Here is a 15,920-nt window from a genome sequence, read left to right as displayed (position 1 = left end):
GTGGAAATGTTTTTTTGGAGATAAAGTTAATTTTCTCAAAACTTTTGGCCACGGCTGTATGTTCGTCTGTGTGTGTGTGTCTGTGAAGATGGCAATAGAACTGAACTCTAAACAAATGCAGGAGGTAGGGGGCAGGAGCAGTTTGGGCCAGATATATGGCCTTCACACAATGACTTATAATAACCATTGCTGCTTGGTGTTAATCTTGAAGTTAGTTAGAGTGTGTGTGTGTGCGTCATCGCTGTACAATCTCACACCTGTCTTGTTAAAAGTTCTCTGATAAGAGCCGCTGCCTGTTGTGGAGGCTGTTAATCTGTGGCATTCGATACACTGTACTTTAACTTGTTCTCATACCTAACTTTTCTGTATTAAAGCATAACTCCCTTAGCTGTAGTCAACATCGCACAGTGTTCAAGCAGCTGCCCCAGGTTCTGGGGGGTAGATAGAAAGGCGTTGTTTTGTTTGGAGGATGTGAATGTTTGCACAAACAGAACATACAGCCGATAGAGCAGAAACATAATATTCTTTACTCCAATGAACAACAACACCGACCCACAAGGTGTCAGCTGAGTCAAGGCTTGTTTATGTGAAAATTTGCCCAGCAACTTTGATGAGGAGCTCCGGCTCCTGTCATTTCCTGATTCCAGTGCCAAGAGGCTGGAACTCCGCCTGTGCACCATCGAGGAAGAACCAAGTCTCGACTCCCCTTCATTATTGACCAATCAAATTCTACCTACTGTTATAAAATATTACAACTGCCGTCGTGCGGTGCGACTCTTGACTGCCCTGTGCTGCGCGTTGGGTGCCCATTGCTTTGCTGTAAATTTTCATATCTTTTCATTGCTTCTTAATAAATACTTGATTGTACCAAACCGAGACCGGCCTTTCTCATATTTGGGATAAAGGAACACAACACACTGCATTGCATGATCGATATTCAGAGCCACACGGTGCTGCACTGAGGTCCAATGCGGGCCACATCAAATGGGCCTGTAGTATATCACAAGATCCTTCACTTCTCGTAGTGGCAGTTTATTTTTAATGTGGCTCATCAGACCTCAGTACTGGTTCTAAGGCATCAAGAAAACCTTTTAACCACAGGTCTTTATGCCATGTAGCCATCAGATCTCAGGCATCAGGTCTTCAAGCTTGGGTGTCTGTTAGCGTTAACCTTGGTCAAACCATAGAGATGATGTGAAGATGACATGACTGCTCCTCAAAAGTGAAGCCAAAGCGTCTTGATCGCCACCTGGTGGCTGGCTGCAGTTCAAGTCATAATCACCTCCTCCTCCATGTTAGTGGATGGGACATGGACAAAAATAAAAAAGTTTAAGTACATTTCAAACTAATGTTTCCAATTTCTGACATTTCAGGTGGTTCTTATCCCACTGATGTATGTTAGATTAAAATTTTTCTCCCCAAATTTCGGTTTTAATTAGTTATCTGATGCTATAAAAATAGGGTGAAACATTGTGATTGACAGCTGAGACTGACTCACGATTGGTTAAACATGTGAAAAGTTGTCACAGCTCCAAACCCCAATCGCTACTGCGCAGAATATGCCTCCAATGGCGTGAAATGGCAGTTTGGCTTAAACTTTGAGAAAGTGGAGATGTGAAATTATCATGAAGCATCTTACCATAAAACCCACAGAGATCTCATTCAATTAGCCTTGTTTGGAGAAACAGTCCTAATATCAGCTTGATACTATCTTTACATGTGGGTTATTGTCAGTGTCATGAAACAACAAAATGCCCACCACTGCCTCTGGATGTCACTAAACCAAGTAATTCTAAGCATTTCTGTCTATAAGCATTTCACTTTTTTTTTTTATAGAAAAACCATCAAGTCAAAATCTGACACAGAATTTTCTTGCTTATGTGGTAATGTGTAATAAGGTAACCGGGCTGTACTTCTTTATTCATAAACAGTAGATTTTTTTTCTGGTCAAATGGATGAGGTAAATATGACGGTAATGAAAAGTGACACATTCATTTAAGTCTAAGTTAAAGAGATCAAGTCATACGTTCAGAAGAGGCCAACTGGAGAGGGAAACCAGCTGCATGTCTCAACGAGTACCAAGACCAAAATATTTTCATCCCTAAACAAACAATGAAGACACAGCTCAAGGTTTGGAACAGGATGGAGTAACAGACGCTGTATTTATTTCTGTATGTCCATAAAAATCTTTATTTGACTTTCACTAGGAAGATTGTTGTTTATTTTAGCAGTCTAGCAGGAGGCTATCCTTTTCAGCATGGAAACTTGTTTGATTTAATTCGTTGTGCAACATTCATAAATACGAATACTTTTTTTTATTTCTGTGTCATGTGGCATTTGGTGGATCCCATTCTGTGATAAGAAGACAGAAAGTTAACAAAACAATATACATCTTCCTCTTTATTACATTTAAAATATTTAGAAACATACACAGAAAGTAAAGTCAATAGATATCCCCAATGAACGTATCGCATACTGAACTATTATATATACTTGATAATGAGCTTTTCTCCTCTTCTTCTTCTTTCGGGCTTTATCGGGATAACTAGCTACTTCTTATGTTTCGTACGTAATCAGCTAACTCTTTCTTTGCCCGTCATTCAAATTCACAAAAATCAATATCTTTTTTATCCCACAGCTCCTAAACATGGATAAGTCAATATTGACATTGTAATTACATTCAGAAATTGAACATCTTGTACAATTACAAAGATTTTACTTACAGTGGGTGAGCATGTTTAAAGGCAGAACAAATGTCACTGGCATTTTGTTATTTAGTACTGTTGTGCCCTCTGCTGTTCTGGTGGTAAATTATTTTCTTTTCTTTTCTTTTCTTTTTTTTGAGATGTGGGAGTTTCCTGCTTTTACTGAAAGCCCTGAAATTCATGGTAACATTGATTGCACTGTTGTGAAACGTTGCGTGTAGGTTTGTGGTGTGACTATCTCAGTTGTAACTACTCTGCTCTTATCAGTAGTTGATTCATTATGTTGAACTGGCAGTCTGTCTCTCAGCCGGCTGCTCAGCATGGCTACTTTTTTAGTACGATTTCTCCCTATTCTTCACGTCAACCTTTTTACTTCTCCTACCAAAAGTAAAAACTTGGCATGGCCGCTTGATCTGATCTTATATTCTGATCGTACACCAATATTTTTTACATATTTTGCTGACACGTGGAATAGAGAATACTTACTGTAACAACGATTTCTCCTCCAAGTTTATGTGCATGTCAGTTGCCAATATACTGTGGTCTTATAAATTAATAAATGTGAGACATCATACTGTAATTTCAAATAATTAGTATGAGCAGACTGCCTTTGACTGGGTCGATTAGACAGGGTAGATCGCTTTGGTAAATGTTTGGTAAATGTTTGGTAAACATGCTTCCTTCCTCACATTACACCATGTTGCACAAAACACTATCACATTGTTGGCTATATTAAAAAACGTGCGTACGAATTCTTATTCAACCATTGCGATAAATTTGTTTCCTTAATTGGATTTTTATCGTGATTTACTGACGATTCGAAAAAAATAAAAAAAAACACATAGGGTTTTGTAGCAGCTCCTGTTGTATCATTGGTATCACCGGCTGTATCTTGTGATCATCACGCCGGTTGTATTGTCTGTGATCTGCAAAAAGCTGTCATATAGAGTAATGCACATTGCCATTGATTCCATGGAAGAGATGCATTACAGCATATCCTGGCTGGATTTCACCACGTGTAGGTGACAAGAGGGACTCTAGCGTCTTTCTGTTAGACCAGCTCTCCAGAACTTGTTTGATGTGTGCGGGTGTGTGAGAGGAGAGAAGAAGAGCCCAGGGTAAGGGAGCGCACGGCTTTCCTAGCAACCCCCTCTCCTGATCACATGGATGTTTATTTCATGTTATGAGCGCACAACATGTAAGAGTACTAGCCATGATGACACACACGACAGTGGGAGCACAGGCTATCCCTTGTGGCCAGGGTCATACATATAGCTCTCGAAGATCAGACCATCACCATGGCGAGCCCTCTGCTGGCCAGCTGGGGAACGACAAGTTTCAAGCTCACAAGTGAGTTAACAAAATGGCTGACATGTTTAATGTTCCATGTCAGGAGACCACTAGAGATTATAAGCTCTTCATTAATGTAATGGGGTTTTTCAGGAAGTTGAGAAGGACAGATCATTCTGTCTCCCTCATTCTGTGTTATAATCCATTCATAAAAGTGTCACTAACAAAAAAGCTGCGCTGTAAAATCTGACTAAAATGTATTTTACATTATAATTTGAATTATTTATATCGAAGGCTCTTTAAATAGGCTGGTATTCTCCCTATTAACCTTTGGTTTGCCTGTTTCTAGTTTCAAATGAGCCATTTTTTTGTGCACCATCATTAAAGCCCTACCATCAGAGGAAACTGAGATGTTGTCTGTAGTGGCTCACAGACAGCACCGCGCTCACACATCAGCAATAAGACCCGCACTGACGCCAGTGTCGGTGCGGAAGTTTGCAGACACCGACGGTTCAGTCTGTTGTTGCTCTGGCTCCTCCTCCTCCTCCGTCTAACCCCTCCCCCCTCAGCCCGATTCTCTGTCGGCCGTGGTTGAATCAAACACCCCTCCCTCTCCATGCTAATGGTCCCTGCTCCATACCGTCGCCTGTGTGCGGTTGTTTCCTCCACGCTGCTGCAGTTAGTCTACACCGGTCTGAGGTGCTGCTGCTGCCTGAACCACACACACACCGACCCAGCCCGTCCAGTAGCGGTGGATACCTACCTTACCGCCTCCAGCCTGTGGAGAGACCGAGAGGAAGAACTTAGTGTTAGATCGCGACGGCGGATCGACGCGACTGCTCTGCGTCTGTGGACCAGCCTCCCCCTTTCTTCCTCCTGCCGCCACCACCGACGCTGACGTACGTCCGTGGTGCACATTTTGAGTACGAAAGGAGGAGGAGTCTGTCTGTGAGCGCAAGGGGAGAACAGCCGCCGTGGATGCACAACTACACAGTTGTTGTCGGGGACCAGCTCACTAGTTTTCCCGGTGTTTTCGATCCGGTGGATTTGATGCAGCGCTGATTCCACATCCTGATCGCGACGGATCCCAGCACAGCAGCGGTGTGTGCAGCAGGAGGAGCCCGGTGGTCACAGCCGGATAATCGCGGGAACATCGCTCGGCGAGCGGTAAGTCATGGTATTGCAGCTAGCATGCTAGCTTAGTAGCTCTGACTTGCCATTTTATATAACCTAAATAGAAAATTAACTTTTTGCAATCTTGGCTCATGAATATGAACAGGTGGCTATGAAATACTCAAAAGCGTCTTTCCCTCTGTCTTTGTTTCATGTGGGTACAGTTAGCCCGCACTGGTTGAGGCTGTAGCAGAAAGCGATGTTAGCTAGCACTTGCGATGTTAGCTGAACGGCTACTGCACAAGTGAATAAAAAGTTAATAAATATGTAATATTTGTTTGTTTTTTTACTTTTCTACCTTAACAAAGACTTTCACAAAGCAGAAACGCTCTTTAAATTTAAGTTTTATGGAAATGGTTTTCGCCATTACGTAAATTGGTCTCGTAGAAATGTCTGGATCGCCTATTGGGTATAAGTTCTTATTGACATTACCCTACAACTCCCATTTAGGTGTTTTTTTTCTTCGTATTACGCTGGTATGGTGCCCCACATTTTTTTTTGTTTAATGTAAAAAATAAAGCAACTCACACATAGCTGCTCTTTAGACGTAACTCCACGTTGTTATATTGTGGAGGACGAATGCTCCCACACAAATTTATACACAATCCATGTGACTCTACCTCAGTCCATTTTCTGTTCAGGTGTGAGAAACCCTCACACCAGTCATGTTGGCTGCAGTGTGACCTAAGACATCAAATACTTTCTTCATGTAAATCAGTGACTTCCTCGTAAGGCGACTTGTGAAGCAGGTTTTGGTTTTGGATGTATTTGTTCTTCACTAAAGTTTCTGAAGTGGCCCAACTGTACCATGTGGCTGAAGCGGCCATGTTGTGTTGTGCACAGCAAGCATACTGCAGAGGTGTCAGATTGGGGGACGGGCAGGAAGGACAATAGATTATGATTAGAAGTAGTTTTCACTGAGAAAATATGAAAAGTAGTTTGTGTTTGAAATACTACATTTGTTTTATTACTTTATAATCACCCTTAAGTGAGCTTTATAAAATGCTTTTGCTTCATTTTATATACTTCTGTGATTTGAAACAAATAATGAGAGGGAGTGTTTCTTAAATGAAACTCATCACTAAGTGGGGGCCTAAATAGCAAAGAAGACTAAAATGGTCAATAGTGATAAAGAATCTGCTGCATTCACTTCAATGCAGCTTAAACCCCCCTCTTGGTGTAAAGTGGTACGGCCCAGTAATTTTCCATGCGCCACCCTGCTCTAGGATGTGGGTGTGGCCTAATGTCAGTGGTAATACAAGAGTTCAGTTGTTTTTGACCCTGTCTTGTGGGTTTCTGAAAGAGGGAAAAAATCTGGATCTGTTTTGATTTAGGTAAATTGACGTACAGATAACTGATCAATGATTGTTCTTTCAAACTGAGCGGGATCATTCAGCCACAGCACGGGGATTTCAGGCAGTCTGCAGAAACTGAAAATGTTCAGTTTATTTATGATGTTTTAAAAAGTTAACTTTATTCAGTCCATAAAGAAGTGAGGTGTTTCAGGTTTGCATTTACCTCATGGATTATGGTACAGCCCTCTTTATAGCTTCCCCTCCCCCCTTCACCCAGTGGGAGCGCTCATGTTGTGCTCTTGTAATTCATTACAGCGTGTTCTTTTCTCTGCTGAAGAGGAAGCAGCCTTGAGAGGCTCCACCCACATTTTTCAAGAAGCATTCGTGTAGATTTTAGGATTTTTTTTTTCTTCTCATTGGCTGAAGCTCTCATCCAGGACTATTGATGAGAACTTCCTATTGACCCTTCACCTTAAACAACAATTTGCTTAGCTAAGCTCTTCTAGTTGATAATGAGGAAGTAGGAAATATTTAGGTTCCCATTGGCAATCATTTAAAAGCAAGACCTCCAAATGTCCTCCACATGGAGAACAATGACAGTGTATGTGCTTGGTAGTTGAATTCTCTCAATCCTGCTTTAAAAAGGTTTGTTGCAGAGCGTTTGTGAGTGCGGTGCAAAGTGTGGATCCATGACCCCCACCGGGTTCATTAAAAGGAAATAAAAAAAAAGAAGGGTTTATTCAGCTATAAATGCTAATGGTGAATTCTACCACATAGCTGAGATGCTTGTGACTGTTTGGGGTTCAGGAAGGATTGTTAAAGGGGAAGAGGCAATGCTAATAATTTCAGCTGCATCTTTGTCACTTATGCTCATTGGTATTGTATATTGGAGAACATATGGATATCCTGCCCAGATGTTTTGTAACTGTAATTTATATGATAAGAAATTGTCACACACAATGGCTGAGTGGGGAACCAGCCACTTGATAAAACAGCTGCAATATGCACACACTTAAGGGAATCTATGACCATGGTCTCTAATCCGCCATTGCAGCTTTTCATTGTTTCGCACACGTAACAAACTGTACTGTCTGAATACTGTTGGTTTTGAAACTCAGCCTGGGTTATTTTTATTTATGAACAAAGGGTTCATATTATGCAATACAAACACTTGTTGCGCTATTGGTATATAAATACTGATTAAAATGTTAATAAGGCTCTGACCATATAACTTGGAGCAGGATACAAGCCGCAATTTGTTGGTGTCTGATCTTATCTTTGTTGCAGGATTTTACGTTGTTTTATCGCCATTTTACAAAAACTGTAGATGTTAATCAGTTAAGGGGTGATAGCTGGTTCCAATTCTCGTTTTATTGTAGAAAGTTCGTTTTTTCTCTTGTTGAAATTGTCTATCTCTAAGTTTTTCCAAGAATGCCAAGTCAACAAGAACCAGTTTCAACCAGTTCCAGCCGGTTCCTTTGCTTGCGCTGAACATGAGAGAGATAAGAAATAAGAGCTCGGTTTACTCTCCATATGTCCTTGTTTGTTATTCTTCATTTATATCTTTTCATGCTGATAATTAGTCAATCATTAAAAAGTGTTTTTCATTCTGTACATAGGCCATTATATATAAGACAAGCCCCTCTATATTGAAATATAGAGGGGCCTGTCTTGTAGCACAGATTTGATCCTGATATTAGATTTTATTGGACTACAGTGACGCTTGCAACATGTATGTGTTACACATCAACAATTCAATTATGTTGGAGAGTGGTTGTCTTCAAAATGTGTTCAACATTTTCTCAAATGTTTTAAGCCACTCTAAAAGACAACGGTTTTCCAGTGTTTGTACTTTTAGTGATAGGTTTGGACAAGAGCAGATATATGTGCAGGCGTGCACACATGACCACCTCCAGTTCTCCAACCACTCTCATTGCCTAAGGCTTTATAGAACCAGCTTTGCTTTCTTGAGTGTGTAGATACCTGGTTGTGTCAGTCCATGTTTGGGATGGTGGTCTTCTCAAGGGTTGGGAATGCTTGAAACAAACGAAAAGAAAGGTGTTCTAAATGGCCACACTTGAAGGCATGGCAAAAATCCAGTCGTTAACGGGTCTTCCGTGTTGCAGCACTCTGCTCTCCTGATCTCTTTTCATTGTGGCTTTAGGAGACCTATGTTGTCTTTACGCGTATTGTTCACATGTGAATAAACATTCCTTCCACCCTTCCTCCTCAAAGGTGTAGCGCTGCTCTTAATTTAATCCATAAAAAGAGTCAGAAGTAGGTACAGTTTGTGAACAAGAAAACAAGAAAACAATTTCAGTCATATCAGAATTGGCTGCTCAATACTTTTTCATATGCACTATCAAGCAATACTTGAACAATGGGGGATGGGGTTCAGCAGGACATTCAGGGATGACATTAAAGACCTAATATGAACCAGAGACTGTATTATATTATGTTACTGTTGGTTAGAAATTCACTACTTTTGAGCAGAAGGAAGAAGATGACTTTTTCGTGGAGACAGATTGAGCAAGGCCTGTAATTAAGTGGGTTATGTTGGAGTTGGAACTAATAAACCTTCCACAATAACTTCTACTGATATTATTGCAACACAGACATGGAAAGATATTGGACAAGATCATATGTACAACCAATGAACTTATTAAGGCCACAGGAGTAGATTTGTGTAATTGTCTGGACAATGAGAGACATGAACGAGACATGCTACCAAACTTTGATTCGTACGCATGGTACTTCTGGTATATGGCAGATGCCCCTGACAAAAAGTGCTTTTACACTCAATAGCAAAAAGATATGCCACACAGTCCTCTAAGTGACAGTAGCCAGTCACTGAAGGAGAAAGAATTTCTATGGTTTTGTCAGAGTAGAGCATTTAATCATGGCTTGGCGAGGGAAAATAGGGTTGCAGCAGTTGACATATAATTGGTGTTGCGCAGGGTTCAGGCAAACACCGATTACATAACTTGCCCACCAGCCCTACTGTCTATTCCATTTAAAGGTATAAAACCCATTTTGCTAATACTCATGAATCATTGGTCGTGCCCACATTCAATAGGTCCTTCTCTTAGCAACAGCAGAGCAGAACCGTATCACAGAATGGGGGAGTTGACCTATTAGGAGGAGAATTTTGTTTCAACGCGAAAACCAAAAGATAAACTTTGTTTAATGAATGTGGCAGATTCTGAATACATGCTCTCATTAGCACCAAAAGGATGGTCTAAACAAGGCAGGTAGTAGGGACGGGAATCGTCAGGGACCTCCCGATACGATACTTAGGTGGCGATACGATATTGCGATTCTGTGGGTAATGCGATTATATAAGTATTGCGATTCGATATTACAATTTCCTTTTTTTTGGAACCATGGAAAACAGTTGTATCATACCTTCAAATACAACACAGTCAAATTCACTTAGAGCGTGAAGTCGTCCAGGGGGAGGGGCGTAGCGTGGCGTAGGGTAAAAAATGCGGTGGGGTACGAAGCCATTATGCTATGTTTTAGTGGTCTGGCCCACTTGAGATCAAAGTGGGCAGTATGTGGCCCCATAACTAAAATGAGTTTGACACCCCTGATGTAGGCTATGCAAAGCTAGTGCTTGGTATGTTTAGATTCTTGTGCAAAAACAAGAGCTGGTCAACATGCTCTGGGGTGAGGTTGCTCCTCCCCCCCATATATCCCCCCCACCCCCCCCTGTATAAAACGCCAAAATATATGTTTAAAAACTAAAATAATAATTATTTGGGAGACAGCGTCGCGATTTAGAATTCGTCATTCACAAGAATTGTGATTCGTAACTGAATCGATTTTTCCACCCATCCCTAGCAGGTAATATTGTGAGTTCTGCCTCTATCCCATGTATGATAGTGTGACACTCTGCAGTTCCATTCACTGCCATGAAGACTAGCACCAGAAATTCATGCGAGCTGCAACATGAAGCCAGCAAGCTAAATAGGGCTGCAACTAACGACTATTCTGATAGGCGATTTATCTATCGGTTATTGAAACGATTAGTCGACTAATCGGATTATGAATGACAGAAATTCTTAATTGCTCTTATTTAGCCAACAGCTTTTTAATTTAGCTTGAGGTTGTATGATGTGATGACTGAAAATAAAGACAATAAAGATCGATACTACTATTGATAAAAAACAAAGAAAAAATAAGTTTTTGTCCATTTAACACCAAGGACGGGCCACGTGCCATGTTTTGTCGCTATTGCACATGCGCGACTTTCAGACATAGGAAGGGAGCGAGATGGCTCACTCCTCAGCAACTTCCATCAGCACCTCCGGTAAATTAACATTTAGTTCAGCTTAGGGATGGGCATAATTAATCGACGATCGATTAATTGATCATTAAGAATTTCCTCGATGAAATAATTTTTTCAGCGAGGAATTCGCTAATTACACATTTGACCACGGGAGAAGGGAGGTCAGAAAAGAAAACTGGAGAGCGAGACTGAGGTGGTGACAGAGTCTCCCTCATCCTGGACTCTGCAGCCGCTCATAGTGAAGAGAGTAGTTGCTAATCCTGCAAAAAAAAAAAAAAAAAAGTAGACTGTCAAACTAAAGACATCTGCCTGGATATTTTTGGACCACTCCTGTGTTATTTCATGATTTAGCCCAGACGCTCCCTTATTTTTTCCTTTTTAAGATCATTTAGTTTTAAGAACTTGGGCAGTGTTTGAAAAAAAACGCCACAGTCCTACTCAGTTACCTGCGACTGGCTGCGAGTTACCGTGTAGTTCCATTTCCAAAGTAAACATGAAGAGGTCACAGCGAAGTGTTGCATGGGACCATTTTGAGTTAAAAAATGACTTGGTTCACTGCCAACAAGGCGAAGCTATCCCAGAGGCTGGGGGAGACAAGGAGCCTGCGTTGTCTGACACGGACGAGGGGAGCGCAAACACCGGAGCCGCGGCCAGGCTAGCCAAGTTAGCACGGAGCTACTTGTGTATCACGGCGACGTCAGTCCCCTCAGAGCGGGTTTTTCGGCGGCTGGACTGACGCTCACCAGGCTGCGTTCGCGTCTGACCCCAGAGCATGTTAACAAGCTTATCTTTCTCAACACAAATCCGTAGGCTGATGCTGAAGTTGTATGTGAGTTACTGGTTATTTTTATGAAGCTTTCTCGACTCGGTACCTTGTTTGATAGTTTTGAGTTACATTTGGCAAAACCTGTCAGACCTAGGTATTATATATTTGTAGTTGTTGTTTAACATTGTTTTTTTATATTATTATTATTTTATTTTGGAGGGGAAAAAAACGAGGGTCAGTTGTGTTGAGTAGCATCGGCTTCTAGCTGTCGGCTCCGCTGCTTAAGATTACGGCAGCGCATATTTTGTTCATCTTGTAATAAATATCTCAATGAGGAAACACGCTTTTTTTTCCCACTGCATTTTAATGTAGCTTATAAATAGTGAATTTATTAACTTGAAAATCTTAATGATTAATCGAAAATTCGTCATTAACTCTCCCGACGATCAACGAAGACAATTTAATCGAACGCCCATCCCTAGTTCAGCTACACGGCACGAAAAACACGCAATATGACGTAACCAACGAATCATCGACGATTAAATTTGTCGGCGACAATTTTTGTTTTAAATTTGTCGACTACGTTGATTAATCGTTGCACCCCTAATGCTAAATAGGAAAGGTTTGCAAAAAAATGTATGGGCACCAATATTCTGGACAAGTTCAAAGTGGTACGCCCTGTGTCATATCCAAGTACTCATAAGGGCGGAGTTGGATTGGTCAAGGTATGAGCTGCATGAAGTGCAAGAGCACCTGGCTGGATCACTATTGCCCCATTCTCTGCTAAGAAAGGGAAACTGGCAGTTATTTGTAGGTCTAGTGATTCTACGGTCATCTCCAGTTCTGATCAGGAGGGATGTAAACATGACACACCGGTCGACACGCTAGTTTATCTTTTCTTGCACAATGTTATGATATGCATCATGGTAAAAGGGAGTTGTGTCACCTACTTTCCTTACCAATGCATCATTAGCTACTTTGAGTTGCTGCACTTACTGCAGCTTGACTGTCCTCATAGCTACCTTTTTAGCTTCATCACTGATCCGCAATTTATGCTGGGATCAGTTGCTCCAAGAAGGCCTGAACCCCCTCAGGAATGGAAGGACTCATATGTCAGCCACATTTGAAGGCGCCCTCAAAGTTGGAAAGCCTTGTCTTGCTACTGTGAAACAATCTGGCATGAAATGCAGCCTTCAAAAGGTGCAGCCCCTGAATTGGGACACAGTTTTTGTCCTCTTAGCCATATACTCAAGCAATGCTTGAACATTGTGGACTTGATCATTGTTTAAAGAGATTTAAGTACAAGATATAAAACAAATATCTCTGTAACATAGTCTACACCCTAACCCCCCTGCCGTTTTCATCTGTTTATATCCATTTTTTTTGCATAATGAGGACAGATTATATAGCAAACATAGTTGATTTTGTTTATCCATGCAAGGCAACTATTGTAAGCTAGCAAATTACAGATATTATTTCTGATACTAAGCTAACACGTTTAACTGTATAGAGATTGTTTTCATTTGAAAAGAAGTGTATTGGACATGAGGACATAGCTTCTGTCCTACTTAATAGCAAGAGAAGAAGATTTTGACAATCATAGATCCCAAATCTTTTCCCCTTGCCGTCACCTCGAAAATAATATATCGCAAGCAGGGATGATTGACCAGTTTGTCATTTCAAGAGACAGTAGCAATACCTTGATTTTGTATCGCTTGCACCACTCCTTACCACTTCGATATTCAGGTATTGTTCATGTGTCGCAGGTGATTGAAATGTGACATTTAATAGTATAATTTCAGCCCTAAGCAGTAATATTAACGAGTAGAGCAAATCATGGCACTTCTGGATGAAACAAATAGCGTGTGTATGCATTCCACTGTAAATGGGAGGGATGGCCTTGCCTCCAGATCTCCATACTTCTCCAACCCACAGACTGCAATATAGATATTGGATTTATTTTCTATGATGTCCAAAATGTTCATTACTTTTATGTAGAAGATGGTAGCACAGTTGTACCCAGAGCTGAAAGTCTTAATTAATATTCAACAAGTGCTGTAGATAAAATAAATCTTCCTCAGATACACAAATATGTTACCCTATGAAGATCAAAAGAGTCACGCAGGCAAAGTCAGCCGTGTTCCTGCTAAAAGGGATCCTGTCTGCTCTTACTGCGTACTGCAGCAGCCATTTTGAGCTAGAGCATTCACTGCAAGCAATCCATCAAAGGGAAAGGAGTGGGGGAGGGGAATGTGTGTGGTAGGCTAGCTTGTTGACTAATTTAAATCATTAATTTAAGGAAATGTTTTTGCCATTTGTTATGATGAAAATCATAGTAACTCTCTACTCTACCCAAATGTGTGCTTTAGGCAGTTAGGGAGAAGGCAGCTTGTAGCATTGGATTTCAATTTCCAGGATAAATGTGATGTCTTTCTTATCTGGATTTTCATGTAATAAACTTCTTAATTATGTGCCACAAACAGAGAGAAAATCTAAGATGAGTAACTGCAACAGAGACAGAGATACTATTTTGTCAAATTGCTCCTTTTCGTGACCAGGGTGGAATATTCATCAATATAAGAGAACAAGAAAAAACAAGAGAAGTTTCCCTGCTTAACAGAGGCTAATTTAGTTTTGAACGTCTAGCTACAGAGCTTGAATTGCTTGCAACGTCTAGCTCCCTCCCTTGTTGGTGAGAACACCTTTCTACTGCAATGGTTTGATCCATGCTTGGCTGTAAAACTCAGTCTGGAACAGCCTGCTGGTGTGGGGGAAGGGCTGTTGGCGCTCTGTGTCAGGCTGTGGACTTAGATCTGACAGTGTGGTGCTAGCTATAGCTCATGCAATACTTTTTGTGGAGCACAGTATATTCGGGAATGGCTTCTAGGATTACATTTTTACCTGACATGCAGCAAATGCATACAAATGAATTCAGTTCTGAAATTGACCGAAGGTGTTTTCTAACTATAATCTCATAGAACATTGCTGGATTTTTTTTCTGTTATTTGTTATAAGTTTGACAAATTTTTGAAGCCATGGAACGAGTCTCACCATGTGCTTGCTTTCTTCACAGGGAAACACTTGGTTGCGTCCCCTACCCAACCCCCCCTCCCCCCTATTTTTCTTCCCCCGTTTTCCTTCTACTCAGTCTTTGCTAGTCTCCACTCATGTAAGGGAAAGAAAAAACTAATCACGCGTACAGCGTCTGGGCAATGGTTGGCTAAGGATCACTGCTTTTAGACCATTGCTGATCAGTTTAAAATATGTTTGGAAAATAATTTTTTGCTAATTTAATAGGAAGAGGAAATGCCCACACCTGGCTGCGTGGAAAATGTGACACAAACAGACATATATGAACAAATGTCAGGGGGAAGATCAATAATCAGCTGTAGCTTATAATAACACAAAGTGTTTGATCTATGCAGGTTCTTAGTTGTCAGATAGCAGCAAACTTAAGGAGTCTGGTCTTACAGAGAAAGCATAAAAAGGACTGCAGTAGGTTAAATGGTATGTTGTGTGGTCCAAGTTTTTTCTTTATGCCATGAGTGCAGTTAATATCAAGCGCACAGTTCACATGATTAATGTTTTTCCAGTTAGTTCATTGAATTTGTTTACATGTCTCTGAATTGTTCAAACTTGATTAATGGAGCTCTGGTACAGATTACGTCTGCTTGCGTCATTGCACAAATGTGTAAATCTTTGACTTTTAGAATATCAAGGATGTTTTATCCCAGTTAATACATCTGTAGAATTACGTTTCACTTGACTCACGTGATATAATTAATATACAACTACCACACTGTATCTGTTAGTTTTATAGTTTTAGAATAGTCTAAGCTATATGCTTGTGGGGTTTCACATTTGAGTGATTAGTTGAATAATAGTTTTGATATCTCTTACCGTGTTCAAGGTCATAAGAAACTGTATTCCCTCGTTGAACGTAAAGGGAGATAGACAGGGTACCGTCTTCTGCTGGTTGTCAGTTGCACAGAGATAATCTATTACTAAAAGATTTAAATATCCTCACATTCCTGCGCAATTCAGAGTTTTCAGTCCATCTATTGACAATGGAGCTCAGAGAGAGAAATTAACAAAACAAAAGAGGTGAAGATCATGCAAAAGGAAGGTCCGATGTGGCTAAATCTAAAAGACGCTCAGCAAGCATCTCCCTTAACATTTAAACTCATAGCTGGATTTTGAAAAAAAAAGAAAAATAATCTCATTGCTAACAAACCAAAAGAGGCCATGCATATTCACCGATCTGATCAGTGTAAACAGAGATGATACTGACCATAATAATGTTTGTTAGAAACAGCCTTTACAATAAAGACAATGTATAATTAAACAAGGCAGTCTTACTAATAGGGATTTTGTGGTCAAAATAGGAAATGCAAATAGCC

The 15,920-nt window shown here is 40.6% G+C and overlaps 1 protein-coding gene across 2 annotated transcripts in view; it reads left to right on the top strand.

The window, feature by feature from the left end:
* Positions 1-4,577: 4,577 nt before the first annotated feature.
* The window catches only part of atf7ip (activating transcription factor 7 interacting protein), a 28,342-nt gene continuing 16,999 nt past the window's right edge, over positions 4,578-15,920 (top strand). The window contains exon 1 of one of the 2 annotated variants that reach the window (XM_053418554.1): positions 4,578-5,162. The gene's annotated coding sequence lies outside the window, so the exon portion shown is untranslated. The remainder of the gene's footprint in view (positions 5,163-15,920) is intronic. The other variant, XM_053418550.1, reaches the window with a different exon arrangement.

Source organism: Pleuronectes platessa, chromosome 3 (genome assembly GCF_947347685.1).
Source record: "Pleuronectes platessa chromosome 3, fPlePla1.1, whole genome shotgun sequence".
NCBI lineage: Eukaryota > Metazoa > Chordata > Actinopteri > Pleuronectiformes > Pleuronectidae > Pleuronectes > Pleuronectes platessa.
The sequence above is the reverse complement of the archived record's forward strand: the minus strand, read 5'-3'. Positions and strand labels throughout refer to the sequence as shown.